The sequence below is a fragment of the Schistocerca serialis genome, chromosome 1 (assembly GCF_023864345.2).
Source record: "Schistocerca serialis cubense isolate TAMUIC-IGC-003099 chromosome 1, iqSchSeri2.2, whole genome shotgun sequence".
Classification (NCBI taxonomy): domain Eukaryota; kingdom Metazoa; phylum Arthropoda; class Insecta; order Orthoptera; family Acrididae; genus Schistocerca; species Schistocerca serialis.
The window spans coordinates 243,459,863-243,478,536 of NC_064638.1; positions in this window are offsets into that span (position 1 = coordinate 243,459,863).

The following is an 18,674-nucleotide window of genomic DNA, read 5'->3' on the forward strand; positions in this document are numbered from 1 at the left end:
ATTTCTTCCATTACTATTAGCTGCATTACCATATCTAGTAACTATTAGTTCATTTAATAGATGCAGAATTGGAAGAACAGAAACGTCATAATCAAGCAATGGAGACAAAAGGCGGTGGATTAAAAAAATTCAAACAAATAAATACAAAATTTAATAATGTTTATTTAATTTTGACATTGAAAAATTAGCTAAGCAATTAAAAATTAGATATTGTCATGTCATTCTTATAATTGCTGAATTATCTAATGAACCAAAATATTTAGGATGTGGAATAGTTAATTTAGATACATCTGACCATCCTGGTACTCAGTGGATTTGTTATTATAAGAATAATAATAAAAAAAATTGTATTTCATTCATTTGGAGGAAATATTCAGAAAGAATTGGTTATATATTTCGGTTCAAGTGAGTTGTACTACAGTGAACAACGAATTCAGAATTTTGATAAAGTATATGTGGTCATTTGTGTATATTTGTTTTAAAACTATTATTTATGAATTATCAGTTTAATGATATATTGACTCTAATAAATGGACATTTGTGGAAATAAGGCACACCCTAAAGATGACACAATTGATGGTCAAATAAATTTAGAAAACAAAAAAATGAATTAGAAGCAAAAATTGATCAAAGATAGAAAGTTTAAATAAACAATTCCATAAAGAATTACATCTCATTTTTAAAAGAACTACAGGATATTTTGATTTTAAAGGTAGAAGAATATAAATGACCCAGTAAATGGTTATCAGCTGTTACTATATGATACTTGGAAAAAAAGTTACAAAACCTGAATATACAAGTATTTTAATACAATTCGATAATTATGACATTAAAACATATTTTAATGAAAAAGTTTCTCAGATGCATCAAGATGATTTTAACATTACAACAAATATTGATGAAAAATTGAAAAGTGTGCATACAGATATTACTTCTGCTTTAGATAGGTGTAATAGAATGGAAAATATAGTATATGACAGACAAATAATTGAATTTACTTTCATGCCTGGAGATGAATAAAAAGTACGAAATCTTGAATATGATTCCAGGTTTAAAAGAATTATTGTCATTGGTAAGAATATACACAGAGTTTTGGAATTTGACGATTTGATATTACAGTAATGGTGCAGGCCAAACACAGGAAGAATGTAGATACAGGAGCCATCGTTATAAAGTTGTAAATTGTTGTAGCTGTGCTGGGAAAGTACCAGAACTCCAAGCACTGATAGGAAGCACTGATCGTTATAGGCACTGAAAGCTGGCTAAAGCCAGAGATAAGCTCAGACGAAATTTTTGTGAAGAACGTAATGGTGTTCCCAAAGGATATGCAAAACACAGTTGGCAGTGGCGTGTTTGTTGGTGTTAGAAGTAGTTTATCTTGTCGCAAGTTGATAGTTCCTGTGAGTTAGTATGAGCAGAGGTCATTGTTGGCAACCGGAATAATATAATAATTGGATCCTTTTACCGACATCCCAATTCAGATGATACAGTTGCTGAAAGGTTAAAAAACTTGAGTTTGATTTCAATCACGTACCTGACTCAAACGATTATAGTTTGTGGTGACTTTAATTTACCCTCGATATGTTAGGGAAAATACATATTTAATTCTGGAGGTATGCATAAAACATTATCCGAAATTGTGCTAAACGCACTCTCTGACAATTATTTCGAGCAGTTAGTTGATAAGCCCACACGAATAGTAAATGGTTGTGAAAACGCACTTGACCTCCTAGTAACAAAGAATCCCAAGTTAATAACGAGCATCACTATGGATATAGGGATTATTGAACACAGTGGTGTCACAGCCAGACTGAATATTGTAACCCCCAAATCCTCGAAAAATAAGAGAAAAATATACCTATTCAGAAAAGTAGATAAAATTCACTTGACACCTTCCTGAGAGAAAATCTTCACTCCTTCCAAATTAAAAATATAAGTGTAGGCCAGATGTGGCTTGAATTCAGAGAAATAGTATCAGCAGCAATTGAGAGATTTATACCAAATAAATTAACAATCGATGGAGCTGACCCTCCATGGCACACAAAACAGGTCAGAACACTGTTGCAGAAACAATAAAAAAGCATGCCAAATTTAAACAGACACAAAATCCCTAAGATTGGCGAACTTTTACAGAAGCTCGAAATTTATCACAGACTTCAATGAGAGATGCTGTTAACAGTTTCCACCACCTAAGTTTGTATCTAAACCTGGCAGAAAATCCAAAGTGATTCTGGTCATATGTGAAGTATGTTAGTGGCAAGAAACGATCAATGCCTTCTTTGTGTGATAGCAATTGAGATACTATCAAAGACAGTGCTGCTAAAGCAGAGTTACTAAATACAGCTTTCCAAAATGCCTTCACAAAAGAAGACAAAGTAAATATTCCATAATTCGAATCGAGAACAGCTGCCAACATGACTAATGTTGAAGTAAATATCCTCAGAGTAGTGAAGCAACTTAAATCACTTAATAAAATCCAATCTTCTGGTCCAGACGGTATACCACTTAGGTTCCTTTAAGAGTATGCTGCTGCATTAGCTCCATACTTGACAATCATATACGACTGTTCGTGGAACTGAAGATCTGTACCCGAAGACTGGAAAGTTGCACAGGTCACACCAATATTCAAGAACAGTAGTAAGAGAATTCACTAAACTACAGGCCCATATCATTAAATTCGATATGCAGCAGGATTCTGGAACATATATTGTGTTCGAACATTGTAAAAGACAATCTAATAATACATTATGGATTGAAAATAACTTAAAGACTTTCTTGTGAGTACAAAATGCAGACAAATAGAAAATGGAATTTCAGTTCCAGACAGAAAACTATAGGAGCACAAATGAAAGAGAGATAATTAAAAAATTTGAAATTTTATCAAGAATAAGTAATTTTCAAACATGTTGAACAGGGTGGACATTAAATAGAATCATGGGTTTAAAACTAGGAATTACCAGACATGTTTCACTGAGAGGTTCATCTTACATTGAATTACCAGATAAAATAAAAAATTAAAAAAAGATGTATTAATATGAATAATAAAGATGAAAAATGTTTTCTGTGGTCTATAAAATCTGATTTACATCCTGTACATAAAAATTCAGAAAGACTAACAAAATATAAAAATCTTGGTCTTGATCTTGATCAAAAACTTGAAAAATTTGAGCTTCCTGTAGTGGTTGCTCATATTCCAATAACTGAATATCAAATTAATGTATTTATCAACATATACTCGTTAAATGAAAGTATCAAGTTAACCCATGAAAAATTACGAAAGGTAAGAAAGAAAAACACATAAATCTCCATTATTTCAGAGAAGGACATAATTCGCACTACTGTGCATAAAATATATATCTAGGCTTGTTTTGAGACAAATTAATAAACATGAAGAAGTAAAATTTATTTGTGATGTATGTTTACTCCATTTCACTAGTAAAGAAAAATTAGATAATCATACAACAAGCTGTTTAGTTAATGAACGATTAAAAGTAGAAATGCCAGAGAAAGGTTCTTATTAACAACATATGCAGAAAGTTCCATTAGTTATTTATGCTGATTCTGAAAGTTCACTACTGAAGATGGGCAACTGTCAACCGAAATCAGGAAATTCATATACAATGAAATACCAAAAACATGAACAAGTGGAGCCTGTTATTATATTAAATATGTAAATGAACACTATAAGGTCCTGTTGTTTATAGAGGACAAAATTAATATGAAAATTATTGAATGTATAAAAAAAGACTTTCAATAAATTAAAGAATCTGTTGTAAAGTTGAAGAAATGAAACCATTAACTCCTGAAGAACAATCAAGATATAATAAACCAAAAGTTTGTATACATTTAAGGTCATTTATGCAATAAACAACAAAAACGGTAGTTATCATGGTCATTTGAGTGACAAATATATAAATCCATTACAAAATAAATGTAATTTAAATTTAAAACATCTGAGTTTTTAATCACATAATTTATCAGGATATGATTTGCATCAGTTTGTGAAAGAACTTGGTTATGATAGGAGAGAAATATATTTAATATCAAACAATGGAGACATATACATTAGTTTTGGAAAAAAGACTGGAAGTTTGAAAATGAGACTTATTAACACTTTTAAATTTATGGCTTCTTCACTTAAACTTTCATCATATTTGAAGAGAGATCAAATGAAAAAAATTCGAAACTTTTTCTAAGAAGAATTATTCGATTTACTGATCAGAAAAGGTGTATAACAAGTATGATTACATGGAATCTTGGATAAATTTTTAAGAGACAAAAGTACCAGCAAAGGGGGAATTCTATAATTAATTGAATGACTGTGAAATAAGTGATGAAAATCATAAACATTCAAAAGTAGTTTGGAAAAATATTAATATTAAAAATCTAGGTGAGCATCATGATTCTTATCTTAAAACTGCTGTACTGTTATTGCCTAATGTATTTGAAAATTTTCGAAAAACTTGTATAAATGCATATGATCTAGATCCATCTTAGCATTTTACTGCACCAGGATTATTTTGGGATGCAATGTTGAAAATGACTCAACAACCACTTGATTTATTATATGATTATTGTATAATTTTAATGGTTGAAAAGGGAATAAGAGGAGGAATATCATAGTGTGGTAAAAGATATGTTAAAGCAAACAATAAATATATGAAGGATTTTTATAATAAAATGTATCAAATTATCTAGCATATTTAGATGCAAATAATTTATTGATTTATTCATATAAAATAAGCGAAATATCAGATATTGCTAAAATTGTATTTATTTTTGAAGTAGATTTGGAATATCCAAAAAAACTGTGTGATTTACTTAAAAATTTACCATTAGCTCCTGAAAATAAAACTGTACCATGAACTAATGAAAGTAAATCCTTCACTTCTCTGAACGAAAAAAATAAATATTCAGTTCATTATAGGAATCTTAAACAGTATATATCATTAGGAATGAAATTAACAAAAATACACTGAGTTTTAAAATTTAAACAAAGCAATTGGTTGAAGAAGGATATAGATTTAAATACAGTAATGAGGACTAAAGCCAAAAATGAATTTGAAAAAGATTTCTTTAAAAGTAGGATATTCAGTCTTCGGCAAGACAATGGTAAATATAAGAAACAGAGTGAATATAAAATTAGTGTCAGATGGAGGAAAATGTGATAAATTAACAGCAAAGTGAAACTTTAAAGTGAGAACTATATTTAATGCAAATCTTGCTGGTATTCATATGACTAAAACAAAAATTACATTTAATAAACCCATCTATGTTGGTATGATTATACCTGTTTTATCTAAAGAACTGATGTATGATTTTCACTATAGAATAATGAAACCGAAATATGAAGAAAATATTGAGTTGTGTTATCAAGACACTGACACTTATATCCATGATATACAAACTGAAGATTTTTATGAAGACATGAAGATGAAGATTGATAAATTTAATACTAGTGATTATTCTGAAAATAATGTTTATGGTATTCCACAGGTTTACAAGAAAGCTGTAGGAAAAATGACAAATGAATGCAATGGAAAAATAATGGAAGAATTTTGTGGTTTGGCAGCAAAAATGTATCCTTATAAAGTTGGTGATAAAACAGAGAAAAAATCTGAAGGAGTTAAGAAATTTATTATAAAAAATAGAATATACTTAGACGATTATAAATATTGTTTGTTTAAGAATAGAGAACTGTACAGAAGAATTAACATTGTTTGAATTGAAAAACACCAGACAGACACAGTCGCAATAAACAAGAAAACATTGAGCTTTCATGGTGACAAAAGATATGTTTCAGAAAATAAAATAGATACAGAACCATATGGATATTACAAATTATAAAAAGAAATCTAATAAAAATTTTCTATATAAATGGAGACTAATCAAGAATCTCAACAACATATCTTGAAATAGGTTAAAAAGCTAACTGAGTTAGAATAAATGTTTTATATAGTGTTACTGGATATGAATATTTATATATTAGATATGGAGGATAAAGTTCTGTGGAACTTAATAATGAGTTTAAGATTACTTTACCAGATAGATACTTACTGACTGGGATATTTAATTAATTGAAAATGAACAGATGAAAATGAAATATAAAGGAATGAAGAATTTTAAAAATAGAAATAATTAATTTTATGATATTGAATTCATTCTGTGAAAACTATTCTAAAACAAGAGCATTGTCATATTTTACTTTAATAAATTAAGTTTTGTTATTTCTTAAAACTTTAACATATGGTAGTTTTTCTTTTAGATAGTATAATTTCCAGTGGATCCATTGGAGAGTATTTCAAACAATTTAAAATAATTAATAGATACTGTCTTTATTTGTGTGTTCAAATTTTTTTATGTTCACTGTAATTTATTTTATTTATTTACTTTCCTTCAACTTCTATAAAAAATATAAAATTTATTTTCCTTCATTTACCCTTTGTATGAAAAAAAATAATTGCTTTGAAAATTGGTGAATGTGATATGAAAAATATTCATTTTTATTAATTTCTCTAAGTAATTTAATATGAAACAGACATTATTAAAATGAAATTAAGTGAGTCAGACCTGAAAAGCAGATTACCAAGGTATATTTTAGTCGGTTCTAGGTACATTCTAGTGAGCTACGTCACAAGGTACAAGTGAGCTAGTGAAATAGAACTGAGCTAGAACCTACTAAAATATCCTACTCACTTGGCATATAATGATGCATTGACCAGTGAAACAAATGACTCTTCTGATTGGTAACAGCTGGCTGGAAGGAGACACCAAAAGACACCAAGTTTGACTTAGGTATACAACATCAGTCCAGGAGGAATACTGAAAGACAGTGTAACTTTCATTAACCATTGGGATATTGAATTCACAATCCTATAGTGCACCAACTGCTAGTTATCACAGAAAATGTCTTTTTATTCATGGCACAACAATTTCTCAGCTATCGCTCTTTGTTTTTTTCATGTCAGCTTCCATACTCTTATGATTCCACAGTCAGCGTTACTGACATGAAAAATGCTCTCAGCCCATTTTATGTCAGCTGTCCATTCCTCTCCGGAAAAGCAGCCGGTTTTGGAGTCATTAAATTTACTGCAGGCAACTTCCCTCGATTGCCAGCTGTTGGCTGGCAACCCATACTGCCCTACACTTTGGATTTCGGCACGTCTATGCTTGGAGCAGTGTTGCATAGCAGGGACACACAGCGAAGCAAAACATAGATTGTTCCTTCCACTACTCCATAGTATTTGAGCTCTGAACATAATGTTACGACCAACAACGCTAAAAGGAGACTCTGAACTTCATGCATGAGTCAAGGCCAACGTATACATGAACACGATAAAAAATAAAAGTTTGTACATATCTTACTACTGGGGTATTAATGAGAACAAAATAATAATAAAATATCTTTGTTCCAAAAAGAGGTTGCAACAGAGAGTTACTAAAGCAAAAAGTAAGTGAGGCAGTTAAATATATTATTTGAAATCATGCCCATCACAGTTGTATGTAGTCAGAAACCGACTTATTTGTGATGTCTTCGTAGCACTGACTTCCGTGAGAGTATGCCACACAGCCCCCTAAATGTTGTGATATCGTCCTCCAGAGAAAATTTGCAATGCCAACAAAATCAGTAGTTTATAATGACTTAAGAAGGACCAAATATCTCTTATTAGTTATACACTGATCAGCCAGAAGACTATGACCACCGATCTACTATCGATATAAACCCGTCCACATGGTAGCAGAGTTACCTGGCGAGGAACGACTCACGCACAGTACATGTTGTATCAGGGAGAGTGCTATCGTTGTGTAGAATAAGGAAGGCGCGCGATCTGTCTGAGTTTGAGCGAGGGGAGATTGGGATGGCCCAGAGGCTCGGCGCGAGCTTTTTGGAAATTGCACGACTTGTCAGGTGTTCGATGAGTGCTGTGGTGAGTGCTTTCAACACTTGGCAAAACCAAGGGGAAACCACGTCGAGACATCATAGGGTTAACTGGCCACCCTCATCACATATGTCGCACCTTGTAGGCTGGGCAGATTAATAAAACAGGACAGGCGGCGAACTGTGGTGGACAAGTACAAGTGTGTCTGAATACCCAGTGCACCAAACACTCCTAACGACAGACCTCCGCAGCCGACGATCTTTGCGTGTGTGAATGTTAACACCACAACATCATGAACTACGACTGAAATGGGCACATGACCATCGGCACTGGACATTGGCGCAGTGGCAGAGCGTTGCGTGGTCCGATGAAACCATATACCTTCTTCGTCATGCCGATGGGAGGGCGCGAATCCGTCGTCTTCCACAGGAACGGCTCCTTAACAACTGTATTGCTCGAGCGAGACAAGCTGGCAGCATCTCCATTATTCTCTAGACAACATTCACATGGACGTCCGTGGGTCCAACGGAGGTCGTGCAAGGCATATGGTGGGCCAAGGAGTATCGTACACTGGCTGCAGACCACGTTCATCCCTTGATGACGATCACGTTTCATGATGGCGGTAACAATTTTTCAACAGGGATAATGCCGCGTGTCACAAGCCCCGGAATGTGATAGAGTGGTTTGAGGAACACACTGCCGAGTTCCAATTGATGTGCTGGCTCCCCAACTCGTCATATCTGAACCCAGTCGAACATATCGGTGATTGAATGTGGCGTCAGTGCTCCTAGGCCTCATTGCCTCAAAGCCACGACACATCGCCCCTGTTATTCGTGCCAAACATGGACACATCATTAGGTAGGTGGTGTAAACAAAATTATGAACTATCTCTACACCATTAAAATAAAGTGTGACAATTATTGAACAATGTGAGAAAAAAGTAAATTAGTTGCAAACTACGGCGTGTACAAAGTTGATTCAACATGTCAACGCCACTACAGATATAGTGATTTATGTTATAACATGTTCGATATGCTTGCCATTTACTGGCAATAATGTGGCGCAGAAAATAGCGAAATTCTATATGACCCGCTGAAGTGTCGGAACACTGATGCTCACGATGATCTGATACTAAAATGTAGACTTTCACGGCCGGAAATATCATGTCCATTATAATTATCCGGGTTGTTATGCCGTGGTCGGTTGATGAATTCTGTGGTGATTCCCAACGTTTCGTCTCCGACTGCGGGCGACATCTTCAAGGGGGTCCGTAGCTCGATGGAAGGTCTAACACACACACTGGCTCGCTACTAAGAAGAGTAGCGAGCCAGTGTGTGTGTTGGACCTTCCATCGAGCTACAGACCCCCTTGAAGATGTCTCCCGCAGTCGGAGACGAAACGTTGGGAATCACCACAGAATTCGTCAACCGACCACGGCATAACAGCCCGGATAATTATAATGGACATCACGATGATCTCTTGGATGGCTGTTTTCAGTTCAAGAATTGTTTTGAGGTTGTTGCTGTACACCTTGTCTTTAATACGAATTATTCCGTGACTGGACATTGCACTCCACACAGACACCTGTTGAGGGTGAAGAGACTTCTCTATCGCGAAATGCGGATTTCCGACCTCCAAATACGCCAGTTTTGCATACTGAAGAACCCACGCAAATAAAAGTACTTAAACTAACTCCCATCAGGCCCCTCGGATATACGTGCAGTTTGAACGTCCTAACGCAAACTTGCAGAAAGTACGACGATTTTATTTCGCATAGGTCGATAACTGTCACCCTGTGAATTCAGAGAAGCGACTTGCAGCAACTCTTTGAAGCCTTGTCTCACAAAATGATGAAGTTCCCCTCCCTTAGGCTAAACGCAAATTGAGACACGCACAGCACGTGTGACGTGATACGACTCTACAGTGCGACACGCACGTTCCGCACATGTCGCTCGGGTCCTGCGCATATTGCGACGCGTACACATACACTACTGGCCATTAAAATTGCTACACCAAGAAGAAATGCAGATGATAAACGGGTATTCATTGGACAAATACACTCCTGGAAATTGAAATAAGAACACTGTGAATTCATTGTCCCAGGAAGGGGAAACTTTATTGACACATTCCTGGGGTCAGATACATCACATGATCACACTGACAGAACCACAGGCACATAGACACAGGCAACAGAGCATGCACAATGTCGGCACTAGTACAGTGTATATCCACCTTTCGCACCAATGCAGGCTGCTATTCTCCCGTGGAGACGATCGTAGAGATGCTGGATGTAGTCCTGTGGAACGGCTTGCCATGCCATTTCCACCTGGCGCCTCAGTTGGACCAGCGTTCGTGCTGGACGTGCAGACCGCGTGAGACGACGCTTCATCCAGTCCCAAACATGCTCAATGGGGGACAGATCCGGAGATCTTGCTGGCCAGGGTAGTTGACTTACACCTTCTAGAGCACGTTGGGTGGCACGGGATACATGCGGACGTGCATTGTCCTGTTGGAACAGCAAGTTCCCTTGCCGGTCTAGGAATGGTAGAACGATGGGTTCGATGACGGTTTGGATGTACCGTGCACTATTCAGTGTCCCCTCGACGATCACCAGTGGTGTACGGCCAGTGTAGGAGATCGCTCCCCACACCATGATGCCGGGTGTTGGCCCTGTGTGCCTCGGTCGTATGCAGTCCTGATTGTGGCGCTCACCTGCACGGCGCCAAACACGCATACGACCATCATTGGCACCAAGGCAGAAGCGACTCTCATCGCTGAAGACGACACGTCTCCATTCGTCCCTCCATTCACGCCTGTCGCGACACCACTGGAGGCGGGCTGCACGATGTTGGGGCGTGAGCGGAAGACGGCCTAACGGTGTGCGGGACCGTAGCCCAGATTCATGGAGACGGTTGCGAATGGTCCTCGCCGATACCCCAGGAGCAACAGTGTCCCTAATTTGCTGGGAAGTGGCGGTGCGGTCCCCTACGGCACTGCGTAGGATCCTACGGTCTTGGCGTGCATCCGTGCGTCGCTGCGGTCCGGTCCCAGGTCGACGGGCACGTGCACCTTCCGCCGACCACTGGCGACAACATCGATGTACTGTGGAGACCTCACGCCCCACGTGTTGAGCAATTCGGCGGTACGTCCACCCGGCCTCCCGCATGCCCACTATACGCCCTCGCTCAAAGTCCGTCAACTGCACATACGGTTCACGTCCACGCTGTCGCGGCATGCTACCAGTGTTAAAGACTGCGATGGAGCTCCGTATGCCACGGCAAACTGGCTGACACTGACGGCGGCGGTGCACAAATGCTGCGCAGCTAGCGCCATTCGACGGCCAACACCGCGGTTCCTGGTGTGTCCGCTGTGCCGTGCGTGTGATCATTGCTTGTACAGCCCTCTCGCAGTGTCCGGAGCAAGTATGGTGGGTCTGACACACCGGTGTCAATGTGTTCTTTTTTCCATTTCCAGGAGTGTATATTATACTAGAACTGACATGTGATCACATTTTCACGTAATTTGGGTGCATAGATCCTGAGAAATCATTACCCAGAAAAACCACCTCTGGCCGTAATAACGGCTGGTCATTGAGTCAAACAGAGCTTGGATGGCGTGTACAGGTACAGATGCCCATGCAGCTTCAACACGATACCACAGTTCATCAAGAGTAGTGACTGGCGTATTGTGAAGAGCCAGTTGCTCGGCCACCATTGACCAGACGTTTTCAATTGATGAGAGATCTGGAGAATGTCCTGGCCAGGGCTGGAGTCGAACATTTTCTGTATCCAGAAAGGCCCTTACATGACCTGCAATATGCGGTCATGCATTGTCCAGCTGAAATGTAGGGTTTGGCAGGGATCGAATAAAGGGTAGAGCCACGGGTCATAACACATCTGAAATGTAACGTCCACTGTTCAAAGTGCCGTCAATGCGAACAAGAGGTGACCGAGACGTTTAACCAATTGCACCCCATACCATCACGCCGGGTGATACGCCTGTATGGCGATAACGAATACATGCTTCCAAAGTGCGTTCACCGCGATGTCGCCAAACACGGATGCGACCATCATGATGCTGTAAACAGAACCTGGATTCATCTGAAAAAATGACGTATTGCCATTCGTGCTCCCAGGTTCGTCGTTGAGCACACCATCGCAGGCGCTCCTGTCTGTGATGCAGCGTCAAGGGTAACCGCAGCCATGGTCTCCGAGCTGACGTCGTCGAACTGTTAGTGCAGATGGTTGCTGTCTTGCAAATGTCCCCATCTGTCGACTCTGGGATCGAGACGTGGCTGCACGATCAGTTACAGTCATGCGGATAAGATGCCTGTCATCTCGACTGCAAGTGATACGAGGCCGTTGGGATCCAGCACGGCGTTCCGTATTACCTCCTGAACCCACCGATTCCATATTCTGCTAACAGTCATCGAATCTCGACCAACGCGAGAAGCAATGTCGCGATACGATAAACCGCAATCGCGATAGGCTACAACCCCAACTTTATCAAAGTCGAAAACGTGATGGTACGCATTTCTCCTTCTTACACGAGGCATCACAACAACGTTTCACCAGGCAACGCCGGTCAGCTGCTGTTTGTGTATGAGAAATCACTTGGAAACCTTCCTCATGTCAGCACGTTGTAGGTGTCGCCACCGGTGCCGACCTTGTGTGAATGCTCTGAAAAGCTAATCATTTGCATATCCTGTCGGTTATATTTCGCGTCTGTAGCACGTCATCTTCGGGGTGTAGCAATTTTAATGGCCAGTAGTGTGCTTAGCACGCGCCGATTGGCGACGTTTTGAGCTGATAGAACCGAAGCGCGCGCGCCCTGTAATGTTTCTCAAACGATTTTACAGAAACTATTAAATGAAAATATTTGATTATTGCCTTACTTGTAGCGGTATATGTCAGCTTCGTGACAAAGTGCCCATTATCTCGTTAATGGTCATACTTTAGTGATACGCACATTTTAGTAAGGCACTACGCAAAATTCAAAAAGTTTGCAATGAAAGATAGGGGTCGCCTTGATTTTGCGTTTGGTGCATATTACACCATATGTTGCTGCGTATGAAATTTAGCTAATAAAAATTGAATTTTTGTTTAGACTTGGGAGAAGGTCTCTCATCTGCCTCCGATCTCGAGAAAATACCGGTAGATTGTATGTAGCACAATCACTTCCGATCTCACTCCTACGGGAATGAAATATTCACAACATCTGTCATATCTCCTAAACCGCTCGAGACGTCTAAACGAGTTTTTCGCGAATGATGGCAAACGAGCAAGAGAGTACTTTGCTAGTTCGTAAACACATTGAACTTTCTTTTCTAGACGACGTATCAGAATTGTACTTTCTATTTTATTTTTTTCATTCCAGTGACTGTGATTCTTTAAGAGTTACCGATAGCTAGTGAACAAGAGTATCCTAGTATGAAAATAAACATAAAATTTCTTCTCTTATGTTATCACAAACCGACACTATGAGGTTTTTCGTAAGCTATTGAGCTCTCTGGTCGCCAGTTACTTGTTTAATGAGACACTCGTTTCAGAATTCTGTCACAATAGCTGCTGCAAAAATGAGTTTGTGCAAATTATACTGTGTTTTGGCAAAAGAAGTACAGTTAAACCTGTCAGCAAGAGAAATGTGGCCGTTACTTGTAAATTGTGATGCTTCTTCGAATGAGAAAAGGTTAACAATTCACACAAAAATAAATAGTCAATTCTGTTGAAACTTTGGTTGAAATCCATAACCCATCGTATTTTTAACACTGAGCAACTGGAATGGAAACTTAACAACGGATTTTATTCCTTTTTCCATCTGAGCATTATTAAAATGATGGCGAGTGTACCTTTCAGGTGGAATGACACGCACTATCCGGATGCTGGTTACTTACCTACAGCTTGCCAAACTGACAATGTGTGATTCGCGAATAAAATAGTTATTATTGAGAAAAGTAAACAAATGATACGTGGCACAACGCGATGGTCATCAGATGGATATCGTCAGTAGCTGAGAATATGCGCGCGACAGGAATGCGGAAGCTAGCCAAGTGTGTTTTGTGAGAGGAAGAGTACACGTCGTTCGAAAAACAGTAGATCTGCCTTTGTCAGCAATACAAAAAACGGTTCAAATGGCTCTGAGCACTATGAGACTTAACTTCTGAGATCATCAGTCCCCTAGAACTGAGAACTACTTAAACCTAACTAACTTAAGGACATCACACAAATCCATGCCCGAGGCAGGATTCGAACCTGCGACCGTAGAGGTCGCGCGGTTCCAGACTGTAGCGCATAGAGCCGCTCGGCCATACTGGCCGGCTCCGCAATACCTTTCAACAAAATAAATATCACCACACTCATTCAAGATACTCATACTTTCGGAATAATATTAACCAATACTTCATTTGTGTAGTCTGTTGTATAATTATTAATGCTGATAGTGTGTATGCAACCACTAATGTGCTTTCTACATCTACATATATACTCCGCTACCCATCAAGCGGTGTGTGGCCTAGAGCACCATTCGTGCCAGTCATATCCCCTGCCCCCCCCCCCCCCCTCCCCCACTGTTCCACTCGCGGATCGCCCGAGGGAAAAACGATTGTCTGAACGCCGCAGTACGAGCTCTAATTTCCCTTATCTTTCCCTCGTTACGACGAGCCGATTAAAACATCATTATTCGTGAGGGCTTCTCGACTGTTTCTAGCTTGCAGTGGAAATGTGATGTCCACGTGTAAGTAGTATAATGTCTCTTATTACATCCATATAGTGAAACTTATGTACTTCACATCTCAGACGTTTTTTACAGGAGCACAAAGCGGTCATACCTGTGGAAATTACGCCAATTCGACATTTTCTAGCACATCATAGAGATACGTCAGCATAACAGGCAGCAAATACATAACCTTGATATAATTTCCTGCCTTGCTTCTAGGTCGCATGATTTTATAATATTCCTTACTTCCTTATTCACCAACCTCACGATGAATCATCTGTCTCTTCTTTGAAAACACTGTGGAGGCAGAAGATATAATTCCACTGGCTAATCGCTCACCATTTATTGAACTGTGCATTGTTCTTGACAAAAGAAAAAACAAAAAAAATATACTGATACATGTAACTGAAAAGTATTATGTACTAACAGAAACAGGTGGAGCTATTAAACGGCGAAAAACGAAACACTACTCAGTGACAATAAAATTCAGTATACCGTAAGGCTGATTTTTCGGATGGGCAATACTTCTGCTTCCCATATGCGCCATGCGTAAGTGAGTATATGGCAGGACTGCCTTCCCGCTCCCCGCCTCCCACAGTGCTCGTGTCACGCGCGTCGCGAGAAAGTGTTCCACAGCCACAATGCCGCGCGACCTGGCGCAGGCGCGCGTCGCGTCACAGACGCGTCGCGTCGCTATTGCGCGGCCCGATTTCAACCTGCTAAGTTACAAAAGACCGCACTGCGCTGCGCCGCGCCACATGCGCTATACGCGTCTCAGTTTGCGCCTAGCATTAGGCTAGGCGCAAATTGAGATGCGTATACCACGTGTGACGTGACAAGACACTACAGCGCGACACGCACGTGCCGCGCGAGTCGCGCTGGTCCAGCGCATATCGCGACGCGTACACCATACTTCGCACGCGTTCTCCGCTGACAGAACCGAAGTGCGCGCACCCTGTTATCTTTCTCAAACGATTTTACAGAAACTATTCTCTGCAAATATATGATTTTTGCCTAACCTGTAGCGTTATATATCAGCTTCGTGGCGAAGTGTCCATCATCTCGGTTATGACCATTCTTATTGTTATGTACACATTTTAGTAAGACACTACGCAAAACTCAAAAAAGTTTGCAACGAAAATTAGGGGTCGCTGTGATCTTGCGTTTGGTGCATATTGCACCATATGTTGCTGCGTATGAAATTTAGGTAACATGTTGAGTTTTTGTTTAGACTTGGGAGGAGGTCTCTATCTGCATCCGATCTCGAGAAAATGGATCCTATGTAGCGCGCTCACTTCCAATCTCACGCCCGCGAGAATGAAATATTAGCAACATCGATCATATCTCCTAAACCATATGATGACATCGAAACGAAACTTTGGAGAATGATAGCACACAAGGAGGAGAGTGTTTTGCCAATTCTTAAACACACGGAACTTTCTTATCTATGGCGATATATCAGTACTTATACTTCCCTTTTTATTTATTTCACTCCAGCCACTGTAATTTTTTTAGAGCTATCGACAGCTAGCGAAACAAGAGCTTCCTAGGATGAAAATAAAAATGAAATTTCTTCTTTTATGTTACTGCAAACCTACAAAAAATGGTTCAGATGGCTCTGAGCACTATGGGACTTAACTGCTGAGGTCATCAGTCCCCTATAACTTAGAACTACTTAAACCTAACTAGCCTAAGGACATCACACACATCCATGCCCGAGGCAGGATTCGAACCTGTGACGTAGCGGTCGCGCGGTTCTATCTGAAGCGCCTAGAACCGCTCGGCCACCAGAGGCCAGCGCAACCTACACTATGAGGCTTTTCGTAAGCTATTGAGCTCTGTGATCGCCGATTACTTGTTTCATAAGGCACTCCGTTTCGGAATTCTGTCGCAATATCTGCTGTGAGATGAGTTTGGAAAATTACACTGTGACAAAGAAAGTACAATTAAACCAGTCACTAAGAGAAATGTGGCCGTTACTCACAAATGGTGATGCTTCTTTGAATGAGAAAAGGTTAACAACTCACGCAAAAATAAAGTGCCAATTCTGTTGGAATTTTGGTGGAATCCCCGTAACCCACCGTATTTTTAACAATGAGCGGCTGGAATGGAAACTTACCAAAGGATTTTATTCCTTCTCTTGATCTGAGCAGTATTAAAATAATGAAGAACGTTCCTTCAGGCGGAATGATAGGTACATGCCAGATACTGATTACTCACCTATGGCTTGCCAAACTGACAATGTCTGATCACAAATAAAATAGTTGGTATTGAGAAAAATAAACAATTGATCTGTCGCACAACACAATGATCAGAGTATTGTCAGCAGTGGAGGATAATGTGTGTGACAGGAATGCACTAGCTAGCCATGTGTCCCTTGTGAGCTGGAGTTCGAAAAACATTGTCATGAAGGTATATCTGCCTTTGTCAGCAGTACATTTCAACAAATTAAATATATCTAATGATGACACTCTTTTAGGATATTCCTACTTTCGTAATAATACCGACCATTTTCTTCATTTGTGTAGCCTGTGGTATAATTAGTTTATTAATGCTGATAATGTGCATGCAACAATTGAAATGCTTTTTCTCATCACGGTGAACCTATTAAAACATTGTTATTTGTGATTGCTTTTCTACTGTATCTAGCTTGCAGTGGAAATGTGATGTTCACGTGCATGTTCAAATGGTTCAAATGGCTCTGAGCACTATGCGACTAAACTGCTGAGGTCATCAGTCGCCTAGAACTTAGAACTACTTAAACCTAACTAGCCTAAGGACATCACACACATCCATGCCCGAGGCAGGATTCGAACCTGCGACCGTAGCGGTCACGCGGTTCCAGACTGAAGCGCCTTTAACCGCACGGCCACACCGGTCAGCCACGTGCATGTAGTACAATGTGTAGTATTATATTATTACATCCACATCCAAGTAATCACAGTGAGACTTCTATATTTCAGATCTGGGACGCTTTTTACCACGAGCACAAAGGGATCACATCTGTGGAGATTATCCCATTCTAAATTTTTGTAACAGTTTGTACAGATATGCCAGCATACTAGGCATGGAACTGCACGACCCACTACGGTCGCGGTTCGAATCCTGCCTCGGGCATGGATGTGTGTGATGTCCTTAGGCTAGTTAGGTTTAAGTAGTTCTAAGTTATAGGGGACTGATGACCACAGCAGTTAAGTCCCATAGTACTCAGAGCCATTTGAACCCTACTAGGCAGCGAGAAGATACCTTGTTTTACTTTCCTGCCTTCCTTCTTAATCACATGATTTTATAATATTTCTTGCTTCCTTATTCACTACCCTCTGTCCCTTCTTACGATCTGAAAACATTGCGGATGCATATGATACAATTCCAGCGCCCAATGGCTCATCAGTTACTGAAGTATGCATTTTTCTTGACAGAAGAAAAACAAAACAAAGCAAAACAAAACTATACAGATATAAATAACAGAAAATTATAACGTACTAACGAAGAAAGGTGTAGCGTTTAAATGGCGAAAAATGAAACACTGCCCAAAGGCAATAAAATGCAGTACACAGTAAGGCAAAATTTATCGTATAGGCAATACTACCACTGATCATATGCGCCGTTCCGATGTGAGCATGTGGCTGGGCTACTTTTCCGCTCCCCGCCACAAATTTCCCACGGCGCGGCGCGAGAATCTCACACACAGTGCTCGCGTGACGCGCGGCGCGAGAAACTGTGCCACAACCACAAACACCGCGCGATCTGGCGCAGGCGCGTGTCGCGTCCCAGACGCATCGCGTCGCAATTTGCGCGGTCCCACTTGAACCTGCTAACTTACGAAAGACCGCAGTGCGCTGCGCCGCGCCACATGCGCTATACACGTCTCAGTTTGCGCCTAGCGTTACGTGACGCAGCAAATAACAACTATTTTTACTTCCGAGACCGTCTGATCATTGAAGCATAGGGTACGAACTGAATCAGCCCGTAATTACGTGTCGTGTCTGCACGACGGCCACTGGGTGCCACGTCTGTGGTGGTGGCGCCATCTGTGACGGGTGTCATGACCCTTCTTCAGTGAACCGTGCCGCTGACTCC